This window comes from Macrotis lagotis, chromosome 1 (genome assembly GCF_037893015.1).
Source record: "Macrotis lagotis isolate mMagLag1 chromosome 1, bilby.v1.9.chrom.fasta, whole genome shotgun sequence".
In the NCBI taxonomy this organism is placed as follows: domain Eukaryota; kingdom Metazoa; phylum Chordata; class Mammalia; order Peramelemorphia; family Peramelidae; genus Macrotis; species Macrotis lagotis.
The window spans coordinates 641,745,084-641,760,194 of record NC_133658.1 but is presented as its reverse complement, the minus strand read 5'-3'; the positions used below and the strand labels follow the sequence as shown (position 1 = coordinate 641,760,194).

Below are 15,111 nucleotides of genomic sequence, written 5' to 3'. Positions count from 1 at the left end.
GTGACTTGTTCAAGACAGACCTTGTTCTCCTAATTCCAAGTTTAGGGTTCTGCTCATCGTACTGTCAGTGGCTGAGAAATGAAGGCACTTGACCTATAAGGATTGTCTATTGTTAGTAGTGATGTCTGAAGTTCTGATCCCTCCAAGCACTGTTCCAAGGGCCTGGGGGGGTTGTATGATTGTGGATTGTGAGACAGGCAAGTTATTCACTGACCACAGACCTCTATTCTCCCTAAGGGTTATTACTTAGTATCTATAAAGTTACAGAATTCTCAAATAGGAATTTTTTCCACGTTAGTTCTAGGGTGCCTTTTGGCTTTAGTGTATTGCATTAAATATTTTTTTGGGGGGCTCAATGTGGAGAGGCAACCATTTTCATCTAATTCTAGGAGTGCTAAGTAATCTTACTCACCGTATTGGTACTGTGAAATTCTGGCTGCCTGGTCCTAGCTGCTGACCTCTTGGAGATCGAAGGTGGGTGATGAAGGCCTTTCCTAAATAGAAGCTGATCAGAAATTCCCTTGAGGCATGTTCCAGAGGAGATTTATCTTTGTGACAGGCCTCTTGTCCAGTTTAACATCTCTCCTCCCTTCAGCCAGCACTGCTGCTCTTGTATTTCAGGAGGGACTTTGGCAGAGAGGGGATAGTCTATTTAAAAAAAAAAATCACAGGTAAAGTTGCCTAACAGGAATGCTCACATAATTTGTAACCTGATACCTATTTTGGGGGGTGGAACAGCTCTCAGAGTCAACCTTGGGTCCCACAAGTATGGAGAGGGTGACTTGCCTGTGATGTCGCAAAGATCTTCCTGCCTGAATGCTTTCTCCCCTTTGGGTGTTTCCTGAGTGTAGAGAAGGTGAATAGGGAGGAAGGATGTTAAGGTATTTTCACTCTCTGAATCTCTTTTGCTCTTTTCTTTTGTAGGGTGATACTTGTATTGTTCCTTTGTCTTAGGGGAAGAATCTTAAAAGAGACAAAGGGTTACAGTGGAAAAAAGCATTGGGTTATGCATCAAAAGACTTTGTAGGTGTCCTGTAAATTATCTGGTCTTTTTTTTGGGCCTTGGTTTTCTCAGCTATAAAATAAGATTAGACTAGATAATCTGTAAGATCCTCCCCCACAAGTTTTAAGGCCTTTGATAACATTTTGGGGTTTTTCAAAAAATTTTTTTTCTAAGTTTTGACTTCATTTTGGAAGATCTGTGCCCACATGTCAAAGGTGGGAGTGGTTGAGAGAAGGCATTTAAGACTTAGCTTGGCTCTCCCCCCTTACTCAATGCTTCAGTTTATTCCTCAGTAAAATAGGCATGGAAAGTTTATGGCCATGTTCAGAAAAAAATGTGTTATGGAAAACCTTGACACAATTTCACCTAATAGGACTTTGGAATCACAGTATTTTTTCCCTCTCTCAATTCTTGGTCTCATAGTAGGAAATGTCAAACATACATGGTGATAATAAAAATAATGATAATCCTTCAAATACTCTAACCCTTCAGTTACTCAACTTATTAAATTCTTATGGCCCATTTCTCCTTCCCATATGTCATACTCTTGATCTTGCCATTATCCATATTTCACTATTTCCAGGTTTGGGAACTATGTAATTCCTTTATTTGTGTATAATTTATTGTTCCATCCTTCCCTCTGCCTTGCATTCCAAACCTCATTCTTCATCCATGCCATGACCTACATTGGGTCCCTCAACCTCTTAGTTTTTTCCCTTCACTAACTACGTTCTCCTCCCTTTTCCATCTTGACTCCTTGGTGAACTGGTTCAACTCCATACTGTTCTCTTCTGTAGGATCATTCCTACTGCCTTCACTTTTATACACATGCTTCCTTGAAGAAATTGGAGAAAAATCATGATGCTGTATTGACTGGATTCACTACACATCTATACTACATAACCTCAACTGGGTTCTCATGGTTGAAAGATAATCCTATCATGGCTCTTTAATTAACTCCTGGACAAGTGAATAGTGTACCGGGTCTGGAGTCAGGAACACTCATTGTCATGAGTTCAAATTGCATACTTACCAACTATGTGACCTCAGGCAAATCAATTAACACTATTTATCTCAGTTTCTTCATTTGTAAAAAATGAACTGGAGAAGGAAATGGCAAGCCTCTCCAATAACTTTGCTGAGAAAATGGTGACAAAGAGTCAGATACAACTGAAATGACTGAACAATGACAAAAAATTAATCTTCCAAACCTTTTCATCCCTCCTTAAAAACCTCCCATAGTTCCCCTTTTAGCTGAGAACCTTGCCTTGTATTTTACTGAAAAATGACTCTCATTTTCTCCTCCTCTCTCCTCCTCCTCAGTTCACACTTCCTAAGAACCTTTTATTACTATCTCTGTTTTCATCATTCTTTTCATGAAGAGGAGGCCCTTCTTCCTGCCAAAATATTATTGCTACTGCCACTACCTAGCAAATAACTCCTACTAAGTACTTCACAAATATTATCTCATTTGATTCTCCCAACAATCCTGGGGGCAGATGGTATTATTATCCATGTTTTATAGTTGAAGAAACTAAAGAAGAGGTTAAGTAACTTGCTCAGGATCACATGACTAGTAAAGGTTCCGAGGATGGATTTGAACTTAGATCTCCCTGACAAAGCCTGGTGCTCTATCCATTGCACTACTTTGCCAACTAACAAACTGCATGCTCAAGTAATCCTATTCCATCATTTCTTAGATTGTTCCCTCTCTATCTTCAACACTCTCTCACATTTCTCCATCTTCTAGATACTCCCCTATTGCCCCTAAGTGTCTCCCTCATCCTCAAAAACGTTCACTTGTTCCATCTTCCCTTTCTATCAACCCATATCTCCCCTCCCTGTTGTGATTAAAGTCCTTAAAATATCTTCTACAACAGGTAACTCAATTTTCTTGCTTCTCAGTCTCTATAGTTTGGCTTTTGACTTCATCATTCAACCAAAACTGCTCTCTTTGCAATTCCTAATAAATAATTCCTAATAAATGTAAATTCAATGGCTTTTTCTCAGTCCTCATTCTTCTTGACCCTTATGTAGATGCCTCTCCTTGATATTCCCTACTCTCTAATTTTTTGGGGACAGTACTTTCTCATGTCTATCTTCCTAGCTTTTTGACTACTCAGTCTTCTTTTTTGGATCTTCATCCAAGTCATTTGTGCTATTGAGACTATTCTACAAGGGTTCTGTCCTGGGACCTTTTCCTTCTCCTTCTATACTACTTCACTTGCCTATTTTATCAGCTCTCAAGAATTTAATTATCATTTTTATGCTGATTATTCTCAAATTTATTTAATGTCGCTCTTGATCTCCATTCCTGCATCTCCAGCTATCTATTGGACATATGAAACTGGATGGACATCATAAACTCAACATGTCAAATTCTGAACTCATTATCTTTCTCCTCAAATCCATCCTTCTTTCTCACCATTTTTCTATTATTGTAAACGGCTTCATCATCCTCCCAGCCACCCAGGCTCCCAATGTAAGTGACATTTTTTATTCCTCCCTCTTTATGCCCTGCCTCCTCCACCTATTTCTGAGATCTGTTGATTTTACTCTCATAACATCTCTCTCATATCAACCTGGTGCAAACTCTCATTACTTCACACCTGGACTATTGTAATAGCCTGCTGATTGGTTTCACTATCACAAGTATCTCTCCACTTCAGTTCATCCTCTATTCAGTCACCAAAGTGTTTTACAGATCTGGTCAGATTCAGGTTTGACCAAGCCTCTTAGCATATCAGTAAATTCCAGTGGCTCCCTATTGCTTCTAAGATCAAATATAAAATCCTCTGGCATTCAAGACCTTTCATAACCTTTTCCCTAACTTTTTTTCCTCCTTTCACCAGTCTTCTTATGCCATAAAACCTCTTTCCTTTCCTCTTTAATTTCCTCTCCTCCTTCCCCCTTTCTCTTTCTCCTTTCCCTCCTCCTTTTCCATTTTTCTATTCTCCTTTTGTAACAACACCTTCCAGTATGGACAATATTTACAGCTAGGATTTTTAGGGAGGCGGTGAGGTCTGAATCTGTGGGAGTTCTTGGTGAGGAAATTTCTTCCACAAATGCTTGACTTAACTATTGGAAACTTATAGTCCTAGAGATTTTCCTGGATCATATGATCAGTATTTGTCGGGGGGAGGGGGTTGAAGCCAGGAACCTGTATCCTGAGGCTAGCTCTCTATCTGTTATTCCATGTTGCCTTCCACAGCTAGTATTATAGCATATTACTGTCTACTTGTGTCTTTTCTGTTTCCTTCAAGTTGCTCTGGTTTAAGAGGCTGTCTGTTCATTTCTCTTTGTCTACCTCTCCCCATCCAAGATAGCTTTCATTCTCAGGTGGGTTGAAGATGATTGTTCTGCAATAGAAATAAGAGATATGTATTAGGTGATCCATTGGAATGCCTTTCATCAGATCCTATGATTCTCTCTGATGATACCAGTTTAATTCAAGACAGAAAAATCTTTCTTTCACTGCCTGGGAACCAAGGAAAAGCAGTATATAAAGCAGGTAGGGAGAGTGCTGTAGTTGTTTGAAGACAGGGTCCATGAAGCATGTCCTTCCTTGACTTGGGGATTTGGGGAGCAAAGACCTACACGGGAGGGAGCCCATCTCTAACTGAGGCTAGTGTCAATATGCTCCAGAGAATGGAATAGAAAGTTCAGGGAGGCTCTGCAGAGAGGAGGCGAAGAGGGCATAAGTAGATTCTCACAACAGTTCATGAGAGATTCCTGGGGTATCTAACTGCATTGGTACTTTCACTAGGCTATATTAGGATGCTTGGAGAGGTGTGAGGAAAACAGAAAGGCCAGTTGGAGTCAGGTGGGGCAGGCAAGAACTGCAGTATCTGGTCCACGAGTGCTGCCCTGGTGTGGTCATTGTGATGTGGGGGGGATATCCGGGGTGTCTGTGGGTATCAGTCTAGAGTCCTGGCTTGGGCTGCTCCAGGGTCTACCTGGGGTACACTAGAATTGTGGGAAACAGCTATCTCTCTGAATTTCCAGCTAAGCTTCCTTCAATCTTCTCATTCCTAGGAAAGGGGGTTCTGAATGGTAGTGGGCACTAGACAAGGGAGTGTGACAGCAAGAGGGATAGTTTTCATTGTTGCTATTCTTAAATTTAATTACTATCTCTGTTGATCTCCATTTTTGCATCTCCAACTATCTATTGTACATATATATATATGTATATATATAAACTGAATATTCAGTAAACATTTTAAACTCAACATTGTCTTTCCCCCTTCTTCCTCACTTTTCTATTATTGTGAAAGGTTTCACTGTCCTCCCTCCCTCCACTTATTGCTTCCACTGTTTACCTGCTATTTTTTTCCCTGAGATGTAAATTTCCTAGAGTCCTTTCGGGTGCTGAACAGCACCATGGATAGAACTCTGAGCCTGGAGTCAGGAAAACCTGATATCAAATTGAACCACAAACCCTTACCAGTTTTGTGATGCTGAGCAAGTCACTTAACTTCTGTCTTAGTTTCTTCAACTGCAAAATGCTTCCCACGGCTGTTGTGAGAATTGTAAAATGCTTGACATGGTGCCTAACATGTAGTAGGTCCTTAAAAATGTTCATTTCTTTCCTGATTATAAAGAATTATAAAGAATGTGGGAAGAAATGGCTTTGGGGAACTCAAAATAACTCTAATTTTATAACTTTTCCTAGGGATATGCCCCAGAGGGTATCTTTGTCTAGCTCTCTCCCTAAGTTACTGGTGTACCCCTAAATAGTCAAGAATTCTGACTGGTCTCCCTGGTAGGTGTTTCAGCAAACCCTTCCTCCCTTATTTTAGTTGCCACAAGACAACTACTAAAAATGTTTGACTAAGAATTACTGAAATTAGTAAACTAATGCAGAATTAACAGAGAATAAAACACAGTAAGAAAAAAGTCTAATGGCAGAGGTGGTCTCTCCTTGGTAGTTTACCTTGGGAAGAGTTCACCAAGGGAGAATTAGGAAAACCTGGGGGCAAGCCTCAGTGTTGACAGACTGGCTTTGATGCCCTGAACAAGTCAGATAATTCCTCCTAAGGAACTGGAAACTGCAGAATAGAGTCTGCATTGGTAAGAGAACTTTCCTGGAACTTCCTTAGACCAATGAAATCATATACACTGAAAACAAAGCTTAAAATAGTTATGTTCTAGTGCGGGTGGGGGGAATGTTCTTCCCTTTAATCCTGTTTGAAGGCTTCAAATAAATGCTTCCCTGAACATTGTTGACCTGGAGAGGAAGGCAGTTATGACATAGTTGCAGCTATGTCTTGAGAGAGAACAGTGGGTAGTTTAGATATCTTTCCTTTGCCTGTGAGTAAAAGAAGGAATATTCCCATGCTGCTGTCCTCTGACTGTTCTGTGAGCATGATGGCAAAAAGAAGAAAAAGGAGGCAGAGAAGCTATTTTTTCATCAATGGTCTGAATAAAATGAGGCCAAGAGTTAGATAGTTCCAAACCCTGGATAATTTAGAACTGTTCCTATGTGTGTGAAGATGACTTGATAGTGGTTTTACCTTCCTGTATTGTGAACAGAAAGAGTCAATGTAGGATAGTGGAAGGAGTATTGTATCTTAAATTCTGGATTCTAGTCCTGAATTTACATTCTTTTCTGGGTGTCCTTAACAAGGCCACTCAACTGTAGAGGGCCTCAGCTTCTTCAGTGGGAAGGGGTTAGGTGATTCAAAGGAGAGGTTAAGTGATTTGAACAGAGTTACATACATGAGTACTGGAGGAAACCAAGATGCTTCTTCCCCTCTTTGAAGCATTTAATTTTTATTTTAAATACATTTAAAAGTATCTTAATCAGCGTTAAGTGATATATTTTATAATGAAAAATGGAACCAGTATTTGAGATTCTTATATATACAAAGATCAATTAACAAGAGATCAACAAAAGGCAATAATATTGAAATCAAAAATTTAAAAGTATACATTTATTTGCTTCAAGCAAGAAAGGACCTTGCCAAAGTCATCTGAGTTGCAGAAAATGTTTCTCAGAAGTTAAGGACTCAGGCTCCCTAGAGTCTGAGGTATTTTTGTGAAATCACTGAAAGGTTTTAAGTGCATGGGAACCATTATTGCTGAATCCAATTTCTTTCTTTGCTTCTGTCTCCAAATGCCTTTCTCTTGTTAATCCTGTGCATCTGCTACACCAGCCCGCCAAGGACAACACCCTTTTCTCATCACTCCATGACATCTTCCTACTGTCCCAGAAGAATACCAGTATTGCCACCTAGTGACCAACATTGTATTGCTTCTGCTTCACTCTAGGATCAGTTATGGAAGGAAGGAAGAAGGTAGTGAAGGAAGAAGGAAGGGAGAGAGTAAAGAAGGAAGGAGGAAGGGAGAGAAGAAGGAAGGGAGGAAGAAAGGTAAAGGGAAGGAAGGAGAAAAGGAGGGAAGGAAGGGAGGATGGGAGGGAGGGAGGAAGAAAAAGAAAGAAGGGAGAGAGGAAGAAAGGGAGGAGGGAAGGAAGAGAGGATGGAAAAAGTAAAGAAGGAAGGAGGGAAGGTAGGAAGGAAGGAAGGAAGGGAGCATGGGAGGAAGGAAAGAAGGAAGGAGGGAAAGTAGAAAGGAAAGAAGTAAGGAAAGGACACAAATAAGCATTAATCTATTCTATGCCAGGCTATATGCTAAGAGCTTTACAAATATTATTTAATTCAATCCTCTCAGTGGCAGGAGTTTCTATTATTCCCATTTTACAATTGAAGAAACTAAGGCAGAAAGAGGTTAAGTGCCTTGGCCAAGGTCTCACATCCAGTCATTATCTAGGCTGCATTTGGACTCATATTGTCCCAGTTCTAGGGTCAGAGCTCTAACCACTGAACCACCTATAGGCATCTTATAGGCATCAAAAGAGAAATTTTGACCACAATATCTGCTCTCAACTTTATTATCTTAATATTAACTTTTAAAATTTTTTATTCTGGACACATTGTTTACCATTCAAACCTGGATAACTGGTTATGTTGTATGTGTTAATATGATTTAAACCCATCCCCATACAACCTGTTGTCAAAGACTGCACCCATCCTTTTGACTCTCTTCTGCCTTAGAATAGTCCCTCATTCATCTTGTGTCACTACAATAGCCCAACAGCTTCTGTTGCCTCTACTGTCTCCCCTCCAGCAGCAGCAATATAAATTTAGAATCAGAAGGGAACTTTCATCTAGGTCAACCACCCCATTTTACAACTGGGAAAACTGAGGTCCAGAGAGTTTAATTACTTGACTAAAGGTACATAGGTAGTTTCAGAATTAGAACCCAAAACTCAGGAGTATTAATCCAGATGATACCTTACAATGCTTCACATGATGTCAGATGAATCTTGCATTTATAGTGATCTGGTCATGTTACTTTTCTTCTCAAAACTCATTGTTTATTGGATCTTTCAATATTCTTAACTTGGAATTAAAGTCTACCACAATCTGTATCCACCTTTTTCTCATATTCTTTTCCACATTAGCCAAACTGGACTGTTTGCCATTGTTGTCATATATCCAGTGCTGAGAATGTTTTTTTCTCGTCCTTGTCTTTGCCTTTTGAAGTTCTGTTAATCCTTCTTGACTCAGCTCAAATGCTGCCTCTTTCAGGAAGTCTTCCTTGATTCCCTGTAGGCAGAAATTCCTTCTTTCTGCCCACTTCAATTATACTTTGTTTTATATAAACACAAAACTCAGTTATCTTAGGCTTTTCTCTCTTTTGGTACTATAGTAATTAAATATTTATTTCATAGCATTGAACATTTGGTTGTGTGTCATATCCTATTTGCTATATATTCTTTGAGATCAGGAAATAGTTCTTAATTATTCTTGTATTCAGGTGTGTGCTGTCCTTTGGGTTTTTGATAACTGTTTATTAAATTTTTATTGTGAGCCTTGCACTTTAGAAATAGTTAAGTCTGAAGTTAAAAGAATACTTAACCAAAGCATAAGTGGCAGAAAGACCTTCTGTAGAAATGAACAAGGATAATGAATATTGGTGGTGTCTGCCCAGAAGACTGATGGCTAAGGAGGCAGAGTTGGCTATGACTAATAGCAGCAGAGATGAAGTGTGTATTAATGACAAATGAGGAGATTAAGGGTCACCCAGAGGCCTGTTTCAGCAACTCAGTGTAACCCTTTCTTTAGAGTCTTCAAATCATAATTTTCTTCTGTTCTTTCTCTTTCCTCCATTCCAGTACTTTCCACTCCATAATTTTGTTCCTTTCCCCCATTGACATCCAACTCCATAGGGGAAGAGAGTGTAAGGAAAGATTGTGTTTCCCATGAGTTTATGATGGGCAAAGATCTTCCTATTGGTTTTGTTAATATGGTTCAATTACATGTTTTATTATTTGATTTTGACTAATTTGCTTAATCTTTGATGAGAGAATTAAGCCAGGAATTGATTTTCTTTTCCTCACACTCTTCTTGAATATAGTGTCTGGAGTAATATTTTTATAAAATTTTATTGTTTTATTATAGTTGTTTTTTGTTTTTTCTAAATCTCGAAAGGTCCTGTGACTTCACAAGATTTCAAAATCTCAGATATGAGGTGGATTTGCAGCCAGCTATACATGGCTATCACAGAGAAATCCTTGAGGATGTGCTATTTTGGAATAAGTGGATATAAGGAATAAGTGATAAAATCTGAGAGCTGGAAAAAACTCTAGGTGTCATCTATTCAAGCCCCCTTTAGAAGGCATGAGCATCCTCTTCCAAGGCAGAAGAAATGAAGGCTTGTTCATGTGCCTAGGATTTCCCAACAGCATTTGGGACTATCAGAATATCTCAGGGACATTAGATGATCTGTCCAGCACAAGCTGTTCCCTAAACACATTGCTTTCACACATCTCTGGGGATCATTTAACAGCTCCAGGTGCATGTCTTGGGAATGAAGCCACACATATTGGGTTCTGAAAGAGAAATGCTCGGTCATAACAGCCAGCAGCTTAATGAGCTTACCCAACTGGGGGTCTCTTCCTGGGTCAGTTCCCAAAGCATACCTTGTAATTGTACAATCTATCTTTCTAAAGAGTTGTGTCCATAGGGGTTTGGAGGGTTTAACCCCTGCAACTCAGATCTAAGAAAGAAAGGCTCTCCTGGGTAAGTTTGGATTTGCCCATATATTGTTTTAGGTCTAGAATCAATTCTTAATTCCCACTAAAGGAGGAGAGCGGTGGAGTAGGGTTTAAAATAGGTTTCAAGAATATAAATAGTCATTTGAAGGGCTTGGGTAAAGGTGGAAGACAGATTTTTGAGGGATAGAGTGGGGGGGGGTATGTCCTTGCCTGGGTTAAAGTCAAATTTGAGGGGTACATCCTTTCTTCTCTGTTCAATATTCCTACAATCCCGTCAGATGAAGAGTATTCTCCTATTCTTTGCTACTCCTTTCTCTTCCTCATCCTGTCCCCCCATTTATTTTTATATCTCAGATATATGAATTTAAGAAAACATCCCTTCCCTCCTTTAAAAACCAGGATAACATTAGCCTCCCCCCAATCCTGGGGGTATTTCTCCCATTTGCTGGAATTTCATCAGCAATCATATCTGCATGTTCTTTCTATATCTTGGAACATGTTCAATTTGGATCTAGTGTACTTTCTTATTTATCTTGCATTTCAATATCCTTATTACCACTTTCAGAAACACATGAGAACACTCCCTACTCATTCTCTTCTAGCCTATTGCTGTCTGGGCAATTGGCAGTTTATCTTGGCTATTTTCTGCTTTTTAAATTTTGTCTTTCAATTTTTATCAAATTACTTTTATTCATTCTTATCTTAAGGTGTTTACCTGGTTTGTAGTATGCTTAGTAAAACTACTTAAGTTTTTGACTAAATCTAGAACAACTGTATATACAGAAAGACTTAAAATCATTAAATTAAAACAAAGTTTTTCATACTCTGTAATTGATAATAACTGTGCCATCTGAAGTAATTAAATTTGGTTTAAGATGAAAAATATATAGCATGTATTGTGTCCCATTTAATGTAAAACTTTTAAAGGGCAGCTGGGTGGTGGAGTGGATAGAGCACTGGCCTTGGAGTCAGGAGGACAGGAGTTTGAATCCAGCCTTAGATACTCGACACTTACTAGATGACCTTGGGCAAGTCACTTAAGCTTCACATTCAGAGCCATCTCCAGTCATCTTGATTCATATCTGGCCACTGGACCTAGATGACTCTGGAGGAAAAAGTGAGACTGGTGACTTAGCACATCATCTCCTCACTCAAATCCAATTCATGTGCTTGACATAGCATCACCTCCCTGATGTCATGGTCTTCTTTGAAAATGAAGGACAAACATTAGAACTTTTAAAGAACCAGTTTCTTGATCTCTATGATATGTTTAGCTCTGATGGAAGATAAATCCTGATACTTGATAGCTTTATATTCTTCTCATAGATTGTTGCTCATGTAGTAATTTTCTGAGTTGGATCCTAGTGGAGGACCATGACAAATGACTTAAGAAATTCCAAGGAATAGATGGTTTTTTGAATTAATGACTCAGGTCAGCCTTTCCCAATGATTGTGTATTATGAGTGCTAAGAATATTATGAGTATATTATGAGAGTTTTTTATGAAAAGATCACTTCTTCAATAATGGCTTGTAAATATTTTTGGTGTGGATCAACAGCAATCAAACTTGCCATCCCTAGAGACATTGCTAAATTGTCAACTTTTGTATTTGCCTACTCCAAAAGTATAGAAAGTACTAGATCAAAATCAAATCTTTTCAGCATGAACTGCTCTATTCTCAAAACTCTTCTTAGCATGAGAAGGTAACAAAAATCAGCTTCTCTTTATCTGGAGGCTGTTCCTTTTGATTGTTAGATTTCTTCAAATTTCTAGGCCAGGAGCATACCACTGGTCCCAATAAGCTGATGAAGATTCCCAATTTCTTCCTCCCCAGTACTGCCATAAATGAGAGGAATCTATCAGTTCACTACCAAATGTAGGAAATTATTCTAAAAATACATTCAGTGGTATGTTGGAGCCAGTAAGAGCTAAAAATATTAAATTTTCAATGTGAGCATTTATATCTTGGAAATGGGCAAACTCTACAAATCAAGACTTGATTTGTTGTTTTGTTAATTATTTAGATTTAAGAAACTGATGGGGAAATGTTAACAATGAAGATTAAACTTTAAAGTGTGTTAGTGTACATTTTTTCAATGTTTAGCAATTGAACTTTATTGTTATCATTATTAACATTTTCAGTTTTCTTTAATGGCTTTTAAAAATGGTTTATTCCCCCCACTTACATGTGAAGGCATTTATTAACATTTTTAAATTTTTTGAATCCCTAAATTTTCTTACTTCTCCTTTTCTCTGTGGTGGTAAAACAATTTGATATTATACATGTGGAAATCTGTGAAACATTTCCCTATCAGTGATGTTGTGAAAGAAGATACAGATCCAAAGGAAAAAAAAAAAGGCCATTTGTATATTTTTAAAGTTAGTTGTTAAATATTTACCATCATATACATGGCTGTATATTCCTCTGCCACCTCTACTAGTCAGTCTATCAAACTTTTGATTATTCATGTCTATTTCTTCATGTAACCTGCTTTAGGTTTACCCTTAGTCTCTATTTTTCTGAAGTACATATCAATGTGTTCATGATACTGGGGGGTATCATTAACATTTGGTGGCTTTTCTTCTGATACCATAGACACATCCATATTATATGAAGACACATTAGATAATCAAACGTACCAAAAGTTTTCTTATTTCAGGTAAAGAAACAATTAAACTGAAGTCCAGCACATCTTCACATTGTCTTTTTTTTTTTTTAAAGAAATGAAGAATCTTGTTTGATTCTTTCCCATCTGATTCATCCTTGGTTGCTTATTGCTGGTGTTTCAGCATGGAATAATGCTATAGTTATTACAGTATGTTCTTTTAAAGAGGAACAAACTGGCAGGTCTTGGTATTATGCAGTAGACAACCAGGACCTTGAGCAGCACACCTAGCACTATCAATACCGTGGCTGGTGGTACCTAATGTGTCTTGGTTAATGGGCTCCTGAGTTGTCCTCCAGGATTGTTTCCCTGGGGAAGCCAGGGCTGCAGAAACCCTAACAAATGACCAAAGGCAAGTGTTTATGAAACGGGAGCTGGACTATAGCCAACTTGAGATGGAAATCTCTGCCCACAGCTGCCTGCTCTGACTTTCCAGCCCTCTTCACATTACATAAAACTACCTTTGTGTGTCTAGAAGGGGCTGCAGTTGTTGGGAGATTGTGCTCAGCCCTGGGGGCCCTGGGGTTCCCTGGGGCAGTTCAAAAATGTTCAGTGACTCTTGAACTGACTGACTCTATTTATTTATTTACTATCTGTGCTTTGTATAAAGGGTTTTGCCTCCAGATAAAGAGAAGCTGATTTTTGTTACCTTTTCAGTGACATTTTTTTTTTAACCAGGGAGTGAACTATACAAAGGAGGGAAGGTCAAAATGCTTTAGACTTGACCATGAGCCTCATAAATCCATGGTTCCACAAAGAGGGGCTGCATGTGTATTGCCAGTGCTTATGTAGTAAAGGGTCTGGCATCTAGTGAGTGCTTATTAAGTGTCTATTGATTGATTGATTCTCCTCAACAATGCACATACGAGCAGTTATTGGCAATATGATTCACTTGCTCTACTGGTTTCCCTTGTTAGGGTACAGCAGCAAGATTTAGTTCTAACAGAAGTTAGAACTTGACCACTTTGCCTCCCAAACTGACCAGCTAGAAGTGTAGGCAAGTTCCCTAGGGTTGATACCAATAGTTTTATTATTCTGTTGCTGTTTGACACAGGCTCTTACTCAAATGAACTTCCATTTCCTCTGACCCATATTAAATGAATACTGGCCTTACTTAAAACTGTGAATGAACCCACCTTCTCTCCAAGGGAGTGCTAAGGTCCAACTCAGAATCAAGACCATGGCTATTTACTCAGGATTGGTTTGCATTTGGATTGGAGCTGAAGGTCAGAATATTAACATGTTGGTGGTTAGGATATGGAATCAGTCTCAAGGTGGTTTGTGCAGGCTCTGTGACCAGGAATGTAAGAGATAGAGGACATTTTGTGGAATAACATTGTAGAATCATAAACTCATAGTTGTTTTGCAAAAGTAATTTAGTTTAAGTTCAATCTGAACAGGAATTCCCCCTGAACAGGAATTCCCCCTATATTAGCCAATACAAACAAATGCTTATGACAGCTTTGTTATGTATCAGGTACTAGACTGGAGTTTGGAAATACAAAGGGAAAAATGAAAGAGACTCTACCCTTAAGGAGTTTTCTGATGTCTTTGTAGGACTACCACAATACATATAAATAAGTAGAGTAAGAGGGAAATTGGAGGGGGGGGGGAAGAGAGAGAGAGAGAGAGAGAGAGAGAGAGAGAGAGAGAGAGAATGAGTCAAGTTCTTAGAGTAAAATCCTATCTTCCTAGGCAATCCACTCTACTTATGGATAACGCTAATTATATAGAACTCCTGGGGCAGCTAGGTGGAACAGTGGATAGAGCACTGATCCTGGAGTCAGGAGGACTTGAGTTCAAATTCAGCCTCAGACACTTAATAATTACCTCACTGTGTGTCTTTGGGCAAGTCACTCAATCCCATTGCCCTTTAAAAACCAAAAAAACCAAAAAAAGCAAACCAAAAAAAAGAAAATACAGAATTCCTCAGTAAAAAACATACATGAGCAGATGCAATGGGAAATATACTGTATACAAAGTAATAGCAATATTGCAGGATGATCAACTCTGAATGACTTACCTTTTCTCAGCAATACTGTGACCCCAAAGAACTCTAAAGGACTTTTTAAAATTTTATTTATTTATTTAAGGCATTGGAGTTAAGTGATTTGCCAAGTTCACACAGCTAGGCAACTATTAAGTGTCTGAGGTCAGATTTGAACTTGTGTCCTCCTGACTCAAGGGTCAATGCTCTATCCACTGCACCACCTCGCTGCCCTTCTGGAGGACTTTTGATAAAGAATACTATCCAAAGATAGAACAGATTGAAGTATGCTTTTTTTTCACTTTATTTTTCTTGAGGTTTCTCTTTTTTGGAGGCCAGTTATATTTACTTTTACCATATGACTATTGTGTTAATGTTTTTCATGACTACGCAT

General features: G+C 38.7%; 1 protein-coding gene across 2 annotated transcripts in view; it reads right to left on the bottom strand.

The window, feature by feature from the left end:
- Window positions 1-637, bottom strand: part of TMPRSS4 (transmembrane serine protease 4) — a 51,216-nt gene extending 50,579 nt beyond the window's left edge. For both annotated transcript variants that reach the window (XM_074215152.1, XM_074215151.1), the window contains exon 1: window positions 413-637. The gene's annotated coding sequence lies outside the window, so the exon portion shown is untranslated. The remainder of the gene's footprint in view (window positions 1-412) is intronic.
- Window positions 638-15,111: the final 14,474 nt, after the last annotated feature.